Source organism: Carettochelys insculpta, chromosome 2 (genome assembly GCF_033958435.1).
Source record: "Carettochelys insculpta isolate YL-2023 chromosome 2, ASM3395843v1, whole genome shotgun sequence".
NCBI lineage: Eukaryota > Metazoa > Chordata > Testudines > Carettochelyidae > Carettochelys > Carettochelys insculpta.
Genome location: NC_134138.1, coordinates 77,998,432 through 78,010,668, shown reverse-complemented (window position 1 = coordinate 78,010,668; position 12,237 = coordinate 77,998,432). Strand labels below are relative to the sequence as shown.

The 12,237-nt window shown below is 41.3% G+C and overlaps 1 long non-coding RNA gene across 1 annotated transcript; it reads right to left on the bottom strand.

Moving 5' to 3' along the window:
* Window positions 1–293: 293 nt before the first annotated feature.
* LOC142008571 (uncharacterized) lies at window positions 294–6,749 on the bottom strand. Its single transcript, XR_012644177.1, has 3 exons — window positions 6,582–6,749; window positions 676–768; window positions 294–357 (listed from the first exon to the last, which is right to left on the bottom strand). It is a non-coding gene; the product is annotated as an uncharacterized LOC142008571 (long non-coding RNA).
* Window positions 6,750–12,237: the final 5,488 nt, after the last annotated feature.

Sequence of the window (12,237 nt, the reverse complement as noted above, 5' to 3'; positions counted from 1 at the left end):
ACATCAGGAGATCAGAGATGCAAAATGTCTAAAAGTGTGACTATGATTCATGGTGTACTTTGTAATATATATTAGATACAGTAGAATTGGAAAGAACACAAAAGTGTAACAAAAATGATTAATGGTATAGAACAGCTTTCATATGAGGAGAGATTAAAAAGACAGGGACTATTTATTTTAAAATGAGACAACTGAGGGGAGATATGATGGTGACTATAGAATTGTAAATAACATGGAGAAAATGGATAAGGAAGTGTTATTTACCGCTTCACATAATATACAAACAAGGGCTCACCAAATTCACGATCAACCTCTGGAGCTCGTTGGCAGGGGATGTTGTGGAGACCAAAAATGTAACTAAGTTAAAAAAAAGAAACAAATATGTTTATGGGAGGGATGGGGATGGGGTAAGTGCATGAATTTCTACTTGCCATGGTGGTCAAGGACAAAATCAAGTGGTCTCATAAGAACATAAGAATGGCCATACTGGGTCAGACCAAAGGTCCATCTAGCCCAGTATCCTGTCTGCCGACAGTAGCCAGTGCCACGTGCCCCAAAGAAGGTGAACCGAAGACAATGGTCAAGCAGTTTGTCTCCTGCCATCCGTATCCCGCCTTCGACAAAAGGCTAGGCACCATACCTTACCCCTTGCTAATAGCCATATATGGACCTTACCTCGAAATATTTATTGAGCTCTTTTTTAAACTCTGTTAGACTCCTGGCCTTCACAGCGTCCTCTGGTAAGGAGTTCCACAGGTTGACTGTGCGCTGTGTGAAGAAAAACTTTCTTTTATTAGTTTTGAACCTGCTACCCATTAATTTCACTTGGTGTCCTCTAGTTCTTATATTATGGGAACAAGTAAATAACTTTTGTGTATTCACTTTCTCCACACCATTCATGATTTTATATACTTCTATCATATCGCCCCTCAGCCTCCTCTTTTCTAGACTGATAAGTCCCAGTCTCTCTAGCCTCCCCTCATGTGGAACCTGTTCCAAACCCTTAATCATTTTAGTTGCCCTTTTCTGAACCTTTTCTAATGCCAATATATCTTTTCTGAGGTGAGGAGACCACATCTGCATGCAGTACTCAAGATGTGGGCGTACCATAGTTTTATAAAGGGGAAGTAAGGTATTCTTCATCTTATTTTCTATCCCTTTTTTAATTATTCCTAACATCCTATTTGCTTTACTGACTGCCACTGCACACTGCGTGGATGTTTTCAGAGAACTATTGACTATCATTCTAAGATCCCTTTCCTGATCTGTTGTAGCTAAATTTGCTGCCATCATATTGTATGGATAATTGGGGTTATTTTTCCCAATGTGCATTACCTTACACTTACCCACATTAAATTTCATTTGCCATTTTGCTGCCCAATCACTCAGTTTTCTGAGATCTTTTTGAAGTTCTTCACAGTCTGCTTTGGTTTTGACTATCCTGAACAGTTTGGTGTCATCTGCAAACTTTGCCACCTCACTGCTTACCCCTTTCTCTAGATCATTGATGAATAAGTCGAATAAGATTGGTCCCAGGACCGACCCTTGGGGAACGCTACTAGTTACCTCCTTCCATTGTGAAAATTTACCATTTATTCCTACCCTTTGTTTCCTGTCTTTTAACCAGTTCCCAATCCATGAAAGGATCTTTCCTCCTATCCCATGACCACCTAATTTACATAAGAGCCTTTGGTGAGGGACCGTGTCAAAGGCTTTCTGGAAATCTAAGTATACTATGTCTACTGAATCCCCCCTGTCCGCATGCTTGTTAACCCCTTCAAAGAACTCTAATAGATTAGTAAGACACAACTTCCCTTTACAGAAACCATGTTGACTTTTGCTCAACTAATCATGTTTCTCTATGTGTCTGACAATTTTATTCTTTACTATTGTTTCTACTAATTTGCCATGTACTGACGTTAGACTTACCGGTCTATAATTGCTAGGGTCTCCTTTAGAGCCCTTTTTAAATATTGGTGTTATATTAGCTGTCTTCCAATCATTGGGTACCGAGGCTGATTTAAAGGACAGGTTACAAACCACCTTTAATAGTTCTGCAATTTCACATTTGAGTTCTTTCAGAACCCTTGGGCTAATACCATCCGGTCCCGGAGACTTGTGACTGTTCAGCTTATCAATTAGTTCCAAAACCTCCTCTAATGACATGTCAATCTGGGACAGTTCCTCAGATGTCACCTATAAAGGAAGGCTCAGATTTGGGAATCTCTCTAACATCCTCAGCCATGAAGACTGAAGCAAAGAAATCATTTAGTTTTTCGGCAATGGCATTATCTTCCTTGATTGCTCCTGTTATGTCTCTATCGTCCAGGGGCCCCACTGCTTTTTTAGCAGGCTTCCTGCCTCTAATGTACTTAAAAAACATTTTACTATTTTTTTTTTGAATTTATGGCTAACTGTTCCTCAAAATCTTTTTTGGCTTTTCTTATTGCATTTTTACATTTAATTTGGCAGTGTTTATGTTCCTTTCTATTTTGATCACTAGGATTTGACTTCCACTTTTTAAAAGATACCTTTTTATCTCTCACTGCCTCTTTTAAATGGTTTTTAAGCCATGGTGGCTCTTTTTTAGGTCTCTTACTGTGTTTTTTTAATTTGGGGTATACATTTAAGTTGGGCCTCTAATATGGTATCTTTGAAAAGTTTCCACGCAGCTCGCAGGGATTTTACTCTAGTTACTCTACCTTTTAATTTCTGCTTAACTAACCTCCTCATTTTTGTGTAATTCCCCTTTTTGAAATTAAATACCAGAGTGTTGGACTGTTGCGGTGTTCTTCCCAACACAGGAATATTAAATGTTATTATGTTATGGTCACTATTTCCAAGCGGTCCTATAATAATTACCTCACGGACCAGATCCTGTTTTCCACTCAGTATTAAATCAAGAATTGCCTCTCCCCTTGTGGGTTCCTGTACCAGCTGCTGCAAGAAGCAGTCATTTAAGGCATCAAGAAATTTTCTCTCTGAATCCCTTCCTGAGGTGACATGTACCTAGTCAATATGGGGATAACTGAAATCCCCCATTATTAGTGAGTGTTTTTATTTTGATAGCCTCCATAATCTCCCTTAGCATTTCAGCATCACTATCACTGTCCTGGTCAGGTGGTCGATAATATAGCCCTAGTGCTATATTCCCATCAGAGGAAGGAATTGCTATCCATAGTGATTCTATGGAACATTTTGATTCATTTAGGATTTTTATTTCATTTGATTCTATATTATCTTTCACATACAGTACCACTCCGCCACCCACTCGACCCATTCTGTTCTTCCGATATATTTTATATCCCGGTATGATAGTGTCCCACTGAAGCTGCGTCTACACGTGCACGCTACTTCGAAGTAGCGGCAGTAACTTCGAAATAGCGCCCGTCACGTCTACACGTGTTGGGCGCTATTTCGAAGTTGAAATCGACGTTAGGCGGCGAGACGTCGAAGTCGCTAACCCCATGAGGGGATGGGAATAGCGCCCTACTTCGACGTTCAACATCGAAGTAGGGACGTGTAGACGATCCGCGTCCCGCAACATCGAAATAGCGGGGTCCTCCATGGTGGCCATCAGCTGTGGGGTTGAGAGATACTCTCTCTCCAGCCCTTGCGGGGCTCTGTGGTCACCGTGGGCAGCAGCCCTTAGCCCAGGGCTTCTGGCTGCTGCTGCTGCAGCTGGGGGTCCGTGCTGCATATACAGGGTCTGCAACTAGTTGTTGGCTCTGTGTATCTTGCACTGTTTAATGAAAGTGTGTCTGGGAGGGGCCCTTTAAGGGAGCGACTTGCTGTTGAGTCCGCCCCGTGACCCTGTCTGCAGCTGTGCCTGGCTCCCTTATTTCGATGTGTGCTACTTTGGCGTGTAGACGTTCCCTCGCTGCGCCTATTTCGATGTTGGGCTGAGCAACGTCGAAGTTGAACATCGACGTTGCTGGCCCTGGAGGACGTGTAGACGTTATTCATCGAAATAGACTATTTCGATGTTGGCTGCACGTGTAGACGTAGCCTGATTGTCCTTATTCCACCAGGTTTCTGTGATGCCTATTATGTCAATCTCCTCCTTTGATATAAGGTACTCTAATTCACCCATCCTATTAGACAGACTTCTAGCATTTGTCTAAAAGCACTTCAAAAAACTACCACTATTCGTATGCCTGCCCTTCCCTGACGTATTGGATTATTTTATATGTGATTTTTTCTCATCTGATCTGGCCCATACTCTATCATGTCCCTTCTTCTCTTTCTGACTGAATTCTAGAGATCTCTGTCAATGGAGTGTTGCCTAAGAGAAGTCTCTGTCCGATCCACATGCTTCTCTACACCAATTGGCTTTCCCCCATCTCTTAGTTTAAACATTGCTCTACGACCTTTTTAATGTTTAACGCCAGCAGGCTGGATCCACCTTGGTTTAGGTGGAACCCATCCTTCCTGTATAGGCTCCCCCTACCCCAAAAGTGTCCCCAGTTCCTAATAAATCTAAACCCTTCTTCCCTACCCCATTGTCTCATCCATGCATTGAGACTCTGAATTTCTGCCTGATAACCTGGCCCTGCGCGTGGGACTGGAAGCATTTCTGAGAATGCCACCATAGAGGTCCTGGATTTCAGTCTCCTTCCTAGCAACCTAAATTTGGCCTCCAGGACATCTCTCCTACCCTTCCCTATGTCAAAGGATAAGGTACTTTTACTCATGCCACTTCCTTCTGCAATGCTTTCTGGCCCATCTACCTATTACAGACAGTGAGAAACCTGTATGAGCTGTGCTTCAAGGGGAACCATCTTCTGGGCTGAGCCTTTGGGATCTGATTTTGGAGGCTTGGGGGAGGGAGAACTCAGTGGTCTGAGTATTGGCTAGCTAAACACACAGTTGTGAGTTAAATCCTTGTGGGGGCAGGGCATTTAGGTATCTGGGGCAAACATTTAAAAAAATTGTTAGCAATGGTGCTTGGTCCCACCAAGAAGGCAGGGGACTGGACTTGATCTCTCAAGGTCCCTTCCAGCTCCATGAGATATGATAAACCCATAGCATGGGTGAGGATACAGTCTTAAACTGTACTAATTTCAGATGCTGCCCCCCAAAGGTTTGGGATAGATAATTCTGGAGTGTGTCTCCTCACCTTGCTAATCCAAAACTCTCACCCTCAATCCATCAATGTAGGATAATTTGTTGGGCCATATTGCTAACTTGGAAAACATAAGGTTATCATTTGTTTTCCCTTCTCTATCCCAGTTTGATGACTTTTCTGTGCAGGGGAGGGAACAGGTTAGCCATGTGACCAACTAATCCACCCAACAGCTAGGAGACTATTTAAAGTTGCGTTTCCTGTCACCCACAGCTGTCCACCCTAGAGGCAGCAATTTGTATTTGGAGGCTGTATGCATTTGGAGGCAACTGTGAACACTGCTGAGCTCTATTGATAGCCATTGACCTGGCATAGGGTAGTTTGCTTGTTAGCAGGGTAATTTCCAGTCTGTGGTGTTACACATCAAACACCCATATTGTATTGGGAAGAGGCATTATCTTTCATGCACAGGATAACAGACCATCAATTATCCTCCCTCACTCATGCTCACAGCCAGGACAACACAGGAAAAAAGGCCAAGGAAGAAGATCTCTCACCTGAGAAAATATGGATTCAGTCTTCACCTGTACAGATGCATCTGGTCCATCAGCGTGCACCCATGTCTAACCCTATCAGAAAAGTGCTTGGTCTCTCTTGACGAGGAAAGGTACAGAGTAAATCTATCATATTTCCACCTTATCTGGCATAATAACTTGGGAGTCAGGTTTCAGTCTCCTAAGGAATGTTAGCCGATGAAGTGTTATCTGTATTCACCTGGTTATTTACTGTTGTTGGGGGTCCTCGTTTATCTTATGGTTTAAAATCTTATTAATAATTTTAATCTGTTTGCCCCACTTAATTTGCCATGTTTTGTTAAAGGGATAGACATAGGAAGCAGGTGTGTGAAAATAAGATCCCTTTAAACGTAAGACCTCAGTCGAAAGGTTTACATATAGAATGCCTGCAAAGGGACTCTCCAGGTCCAAGAGAAGATAAGGAGCTAACTACGGTCCCATGCGATACTCTACAAGCAAATTTTCCCCTTTCTCTGTACAGACCTAGTAGAAAGGAGCAGGGGATCCTTAATGAAAACTCTTGTGCTCCTTTCTTCTCCTCTGACTCTGCTCCCTTCTCATTTACTTATGAAAACCATAATGCAGCTTGATGTGTTTTAATCATGGTTTAGAGGGATTGACACATATTGGCATGCAAGTCATGCTCTATTCCATTTTACAGCATGCACAGCTGCATAGCAAACTGCAGGTATTAGGCTGCACAGCCAGTGCCTTAGGCTGGTAAACAAGTTCAGTTACCCCAAACCATCAGGAATGCTATTCAAATAGTCTCATAGTCAAACAACTGTAGGATAAAAGCAAGTGAAGCTATTACTTGGATGTAACAAAAGTGAATTAAAAAGGATTAAAATTATAACTTGGAGGTTAAAGAGAACTGTGAGGCCTTTAAATACCAAAGAATGGATTAATGTTTCATAAAGATGCATTTTGTACCACATTACCTCATGCTGTCTAATTAGGATCTCAGAGTTGCTCTGCCACCTCTTCTATTATTTACTTGTATGCATTTCATGCCATTCCATAAATCATAGAAATCTCCAGTTCTATTGTCTTTCCTGTGATCACTATTTTCTCCAGTTTAAATGATTGCTATAAATCAGCAGCCTAGAGTACTTCATTCACTGCTGTCATCAAACTTGTCATGTCACTGCTTTGACCTGTGCAGACTTGCAATACATTCTCTGGTGCATAACAGTGGGTAATTTACAAACATGTTCACATTTTAGCCAAAAGGAAATGACTTACTTTGGAACGTCACATTTGAATTGCGAAATTTTAAATAATGGGAAAGGAAACTGAAAGATGTAAACAGGATTTTGAGCTGAGAACAATGAGGGGAAATAGTCAACATGTGCACTTAACTATTAGTAGCAAAACAATTAGCAACTATGATAAAGATGAGACTTCTCTGACCTTGTAGGAAAAGGGTAAATCAGGGATGCAAAGCATAAACGGGGCCATTTTATAACAAAATCAAAATGATAGTGATGGATGGTTAAGATAATGTAGTTATCTAGATTGAGCTGGGGTAAAATCCTGGTACCACTGAATTCTATAGCTTCCACAGAGTCACAATGACACCTCCTCCCACCTCTGTGTTCAGAAGAGATTACAGTGCTGTTTCTGAATGCAGAAACTGAATTACCCGTGGAATGAGGAGTTAACTACTGCACCCTCTTTAATGCTTTTTTATGAAATTAATACAATCGGAAGTTGCAGTGCCTGGAAGGTTTGAATTTAGAAGCTGGCCGGAGTAGCAAAGATGCCTGAGGAGGGTTCTTTACCCAGCAGCTCTCTGAAGATTGCCCCCTTAGCAGAGAACAGAGAAGTGATTAATGCCATTCCTATTTTGAAGAAATAAGCCAGTGCCAGAGAACAGGAAATGACTGACGTGGGAACTGAATTTCAGTTGCAGGGGAGGTATTGTGACAGAATTACATAGCACATAGACACGTATAATTTGGCAGCATTTAGTGTGAATGGGCTCACAGAAAGAAGATTGTGACTCAGAAATGGGTTTGAAATTCCTGGTTGTAAAACTGAATAAAGAGATTAGCACACAGAAGAATGTTTGAGTGTAATCCCTGAATTGGATATATTTCAAGGACTGTTTGACACTCCATTGGAATGCACGATTCCTATTAGACACTCACGAACAGTGGGCCAAATTATGCTTATCCCTCTATGAGTAAGGAGGCATAAAGGACACAGCACACCCAGGAAAGGGGAAACAACCTGTCTGGCTGCAAGAGTGGGGTATATAAAGAGGAGTGCCTGCCCAGTGCAATAGCAGGGCTGTGGGCCCTGGCAACAAATCTTTGCTCGGGATTATCGGACTTTCCTATCCAGCCATTAGTTCATATTGCCTCTGATGCCATAAAAGTACACAGCAAATGGTTGCATATAACAATGTTAGGCCATTGCTGCTCCCGCAGAAATGGCCTCTTAACAGCATAAATTTGCATTTGCAGAGGAATAACTGAACCCTCAATTTATGTAGCATTTGCAAGCCTCACAAATATATCAACCCTCTGAAAAGGCACTGTTTGTTATTGCAAAATTCCATTAACGTTCCTTTTAATTTCTCAGAGCAGCAAAAGATTAACACAGAGTAACCAGCTTTTCAAAAGCAATCCAGTTATTTTGGTGATGTCCCAGACAAACACCATCATTAAGTTGAAGTTAAGGTGATATATACATACATATTTATGCATGAAAGCTGAAATATAACCATCCACATCTACACTCTCTAATAACTAAAGTCGTGATCATGTTTTCTTCTATAGTATATTATTATTACCACTCTCTTTCTGGCCTCCTAGCACCGTGGAGCTTCTGGGTACGCAAACCTTTCCACTGTCTTCTTCCTGTTGTTTCTGGGCATCACAGCTTCAGCTGAGCCATTCTAAGTGGTCTTTCTCAGGTGGCTGCTGCTACCAAGACCCTACTACCCTTTACCACAGTGCTGCCTTCCTGTCACCCTGCTGGGAGCTGATGTTGTGGAAGAGTAGAAGAGGAGAGTGGGAGCACCATGACAGAAGAAATTGCCTCCTACTTTCTAGATGAGGTGAGACGATCCGCATGAAGGTCACAATGACATAAACATTCTATCGACATACAAATTAATCTAAGGCAAAATATTAACATTCTACGAATCTGGAAATTCCTACACATTAGAAACTTTGTTAAATGACAGTTAGATTTGAAGGGATGTTACCACTTAATCTAGCCAAAATGTTTAACCTTCTCCAGTATATATATTTTAAAAAATTGAATCCCTAAATATTAAAAAGTCTGCAACGACACAGAAAAAACCACGCATGCACTCATATTTGCATTTCCTCACTGCATATTTGCATTTCACTTTGTAGTTTACCAAGATAATTCTGAATAGCCATGAAAAATCTTAAAATATTATGGTCAAATTTCAGCCTGGTTTATGTCACCTAGTGCATTTCCACAGGTCTTTAGGTAGTCCCTGTCTCAAGATGAAATGAACTTGCTTTCATTTGTTGTTCCTACATTTGTCTTCTCGAGAGAAACAGGAAAAATAGCACAAAAACTAGAAAATAATTAAAAAAAAAATAGGTTGAGCTAAAACAGGAATAGATTTCCACTGCAGGCTTTCTTCTCAGTTTTAGCATTTGGAGACAATGTGGATTTCATCTTGACATCTCAATTAATGTTTGAGGACAGTAAGTGAGTAAGACGTCAGTGAGGACCCAGTTTAGATGAAGTCCCTTGGGATAAGTTTAAATCAGAATCTGCCACATAATGCTGTGGTTCAAAGTTTGCAGTAAGTATTTCTGACTACATTTTGTTGCCAGGGACGTGGTTTGCAAGTCTTTCTATTTAGAAACAAGTCGTGGTCCCAGAGATTGAACTATTTCAACCCCGTTTATTAAAGAAATGGACATTACTTTCAAGAATACCAGCTGTTTGATCACAGCAAATATCAACAGGAGAATTTTAAAAAAGATTTAAAAGAAGGTATAATTTGATACCACAAATGCAACATTTCTTTAATGAAAAAAAAATCCTTAGAAAATATGTAGGATCAGAATATTTAACAGGCATTGGTATGTACTAGAACGGGAGAAATACTCTGAAAAATACATGCTTCATTAAAAAGCATAGGACTTCAGAACACTCACAAGGCAATTAGCTTTCAGAGAACTGTTAGTTGGTTGCAGCTTCAAAGTAAGCTTCAACATCTTCAGATGAAACTTCAATCAGGCTGAGTCATAGCGGGATCTCAAGCTGCTGTTTTACCACATTAGCGGTTTTAGACTACTGAATAATTATTCTTTCATGTGATGTTGATTAAAACATGTGTGCGCATGCACGCACTCTCACACCCCCAGAGGCCTGATTTTAACGGGAAAAAACCCAAACATTTCCCCAGTTTCTTTTCCTGTTGGGAGGCTGGGATATGTTAGTCTGAGGAAAGCAAATGTAACAACAGGTTGAACCTCTCTAATCCAGCATCTTCAGGACCTGACCGGTGCCAAACCAGAGTATTTGCCATGCCATGGGAGGTCTAATTTAAAGCTTTGGTGTCCAATAGTCTGGTTGTTCACCACATGTGGCAAATGGACACCAGGGTGTGGCGAATAAGGTGAGCTGCACAGGTAGCTTAGAGCCACACAAGTGACATGCTGTCCACCTGCTCCATACACGTGCCCTACAATTTGTTGGGACAAACGCGTGATGGCAGTGGCAGCAGTGGTCTCTGCTGCTCTTGCCCTGGCAGGGCTCCTGCGGTCCCAGTCCAGCTGTGTTGCTGCTGCAGCTTCAGTGGCCGTTCCAGCAGCTGCAATTCTGGTGAGTTGCCAGCATATTCAGTTAGAGTGGGGGGGCAGGGGGCTGGGGGTGCCTGGCTCTGTGGGGAGGGTCAGGGCATTTATTTAGAGTGGTGGGGAAGGAGGCTGTGGCGAATATGCAAGGATGACAACCAGTAGTGTGGAGATCTTTGAACGGGTGTTGGACTCCACCGATTTAAAGGGCCTGGTGCTCAAGTTGCTGCCACTAGCGCAGTAGTGATGAACAGAAGCCCCTGGTTCTTTTGAATCTCTGGGCCTTATGCCCCCCACACCATATCAGCCTGCTTTGTTAGGGGCTGCCAGAAACTTCCTCCCAGACCACAGTACATGATCAGTAACTTCTCTATACGGAATCCCTGCCCTTCTTTTTCCCAGGTCACCAGGCCCAGTTCAGAGGCACTGTATTTTTACCACCTCTCCCTACCTCTGCCACACATTGTTCTTTCTTCTGGAAGTTTTAACGCTGTGAAAGGATGATTAGGATTCCCATCCTTCTATCCTTGTATCAGAAGGGTCATATTACATGCTGTAACACCTCAGTACACTCATCCCCAACCACAGAGCCACAGCTTCACAGGGTACCGGCAGAGACATTTCTGTGGACTGGGAAGAGACAGGAAAAAAATAGAGCCAGTGTTTCCCTCTTTTGGTACTCTCTCAGTCATTTCTGACATCCTTTGTTCCCCTCGTGCAGTGCGCAGAGAGGAACATTTCATCTTGTGTGACATGCAGCGTTTATATGATGTACCTTGTTTGAAGCAACTTGCTCTCGTTTGTTACCATAGAAATCCATAAAGCTGAAAAACCCTGAAGAAAAGCCCTGTGTCAGAGAAAGAGACAAGCTTTTGACCTAACAGAAGATGATCCAACCAAATATATTATCTCACATATGTTGTCCCTAATCTTCTATGCTTCTAGGCTCACTGTGGGTTCTGTCACGGGGACCAGGTATTAAGCAGCTAGAAAATTGGTGGCATGTTGCTTTTCTAACATGAAGACAAATGGCAGGCTTTACTGTAAGAATTGCCACACAGTGCATTAAATCCTATAATTTCACCTTTTTCCTCTCCCTCCGCCCTTCCTTTTAGGTTTGTAAGGGGAAAAAAACACAGTCATGTTCGTAATGTTGGGACATTATTTTTTAAATATACATTCAATAATGCATGAATAAGTGAACATTCAGACATTTTCAGAAAATGTCATGAACATTTATCAGGTTGCTGTAATCATGCATTTGTTCTTGACAGTTTGTGAATTAAAAGTTCATGAAAATTCATAAAGGTTTTATTAAAGGGTTCATGACCGTACACATACTTGAAATTTCTCATTTTATTTTCATATTATGATATGAAATATTTATGAACATTTCACCTGCTGATAGAGCTCTGGTTTAGTGGACAGTAACAGACAGATTTTTGATTACATGGTTCACACCGTTAACATGAAAGTTTGCAGTTAATATAATTGTTTTCTTCCTTAAAATACAATTGATGTACTTTTCTACTGGGTCTGACACTCGCCATATGTTGATATCATTCCTTAAGAAGCTCATAGTAGACCTTTATCACATTTTGATCAGACATTTATCTTGTAACCAGTTAGAAAGTCTGAGCATATTTATTTATTATTTATTGCATCTAATCATTGTCTAGAGTGTTGGGTGTTTTTGTTCCATACACCATTTTAATACAGCTAACCATACAAAGACAAAATAATACTTACATGCTTTGAACAGAATTAATTTCCTTCTGCTGTGTTGTAATTAAAATTTTAA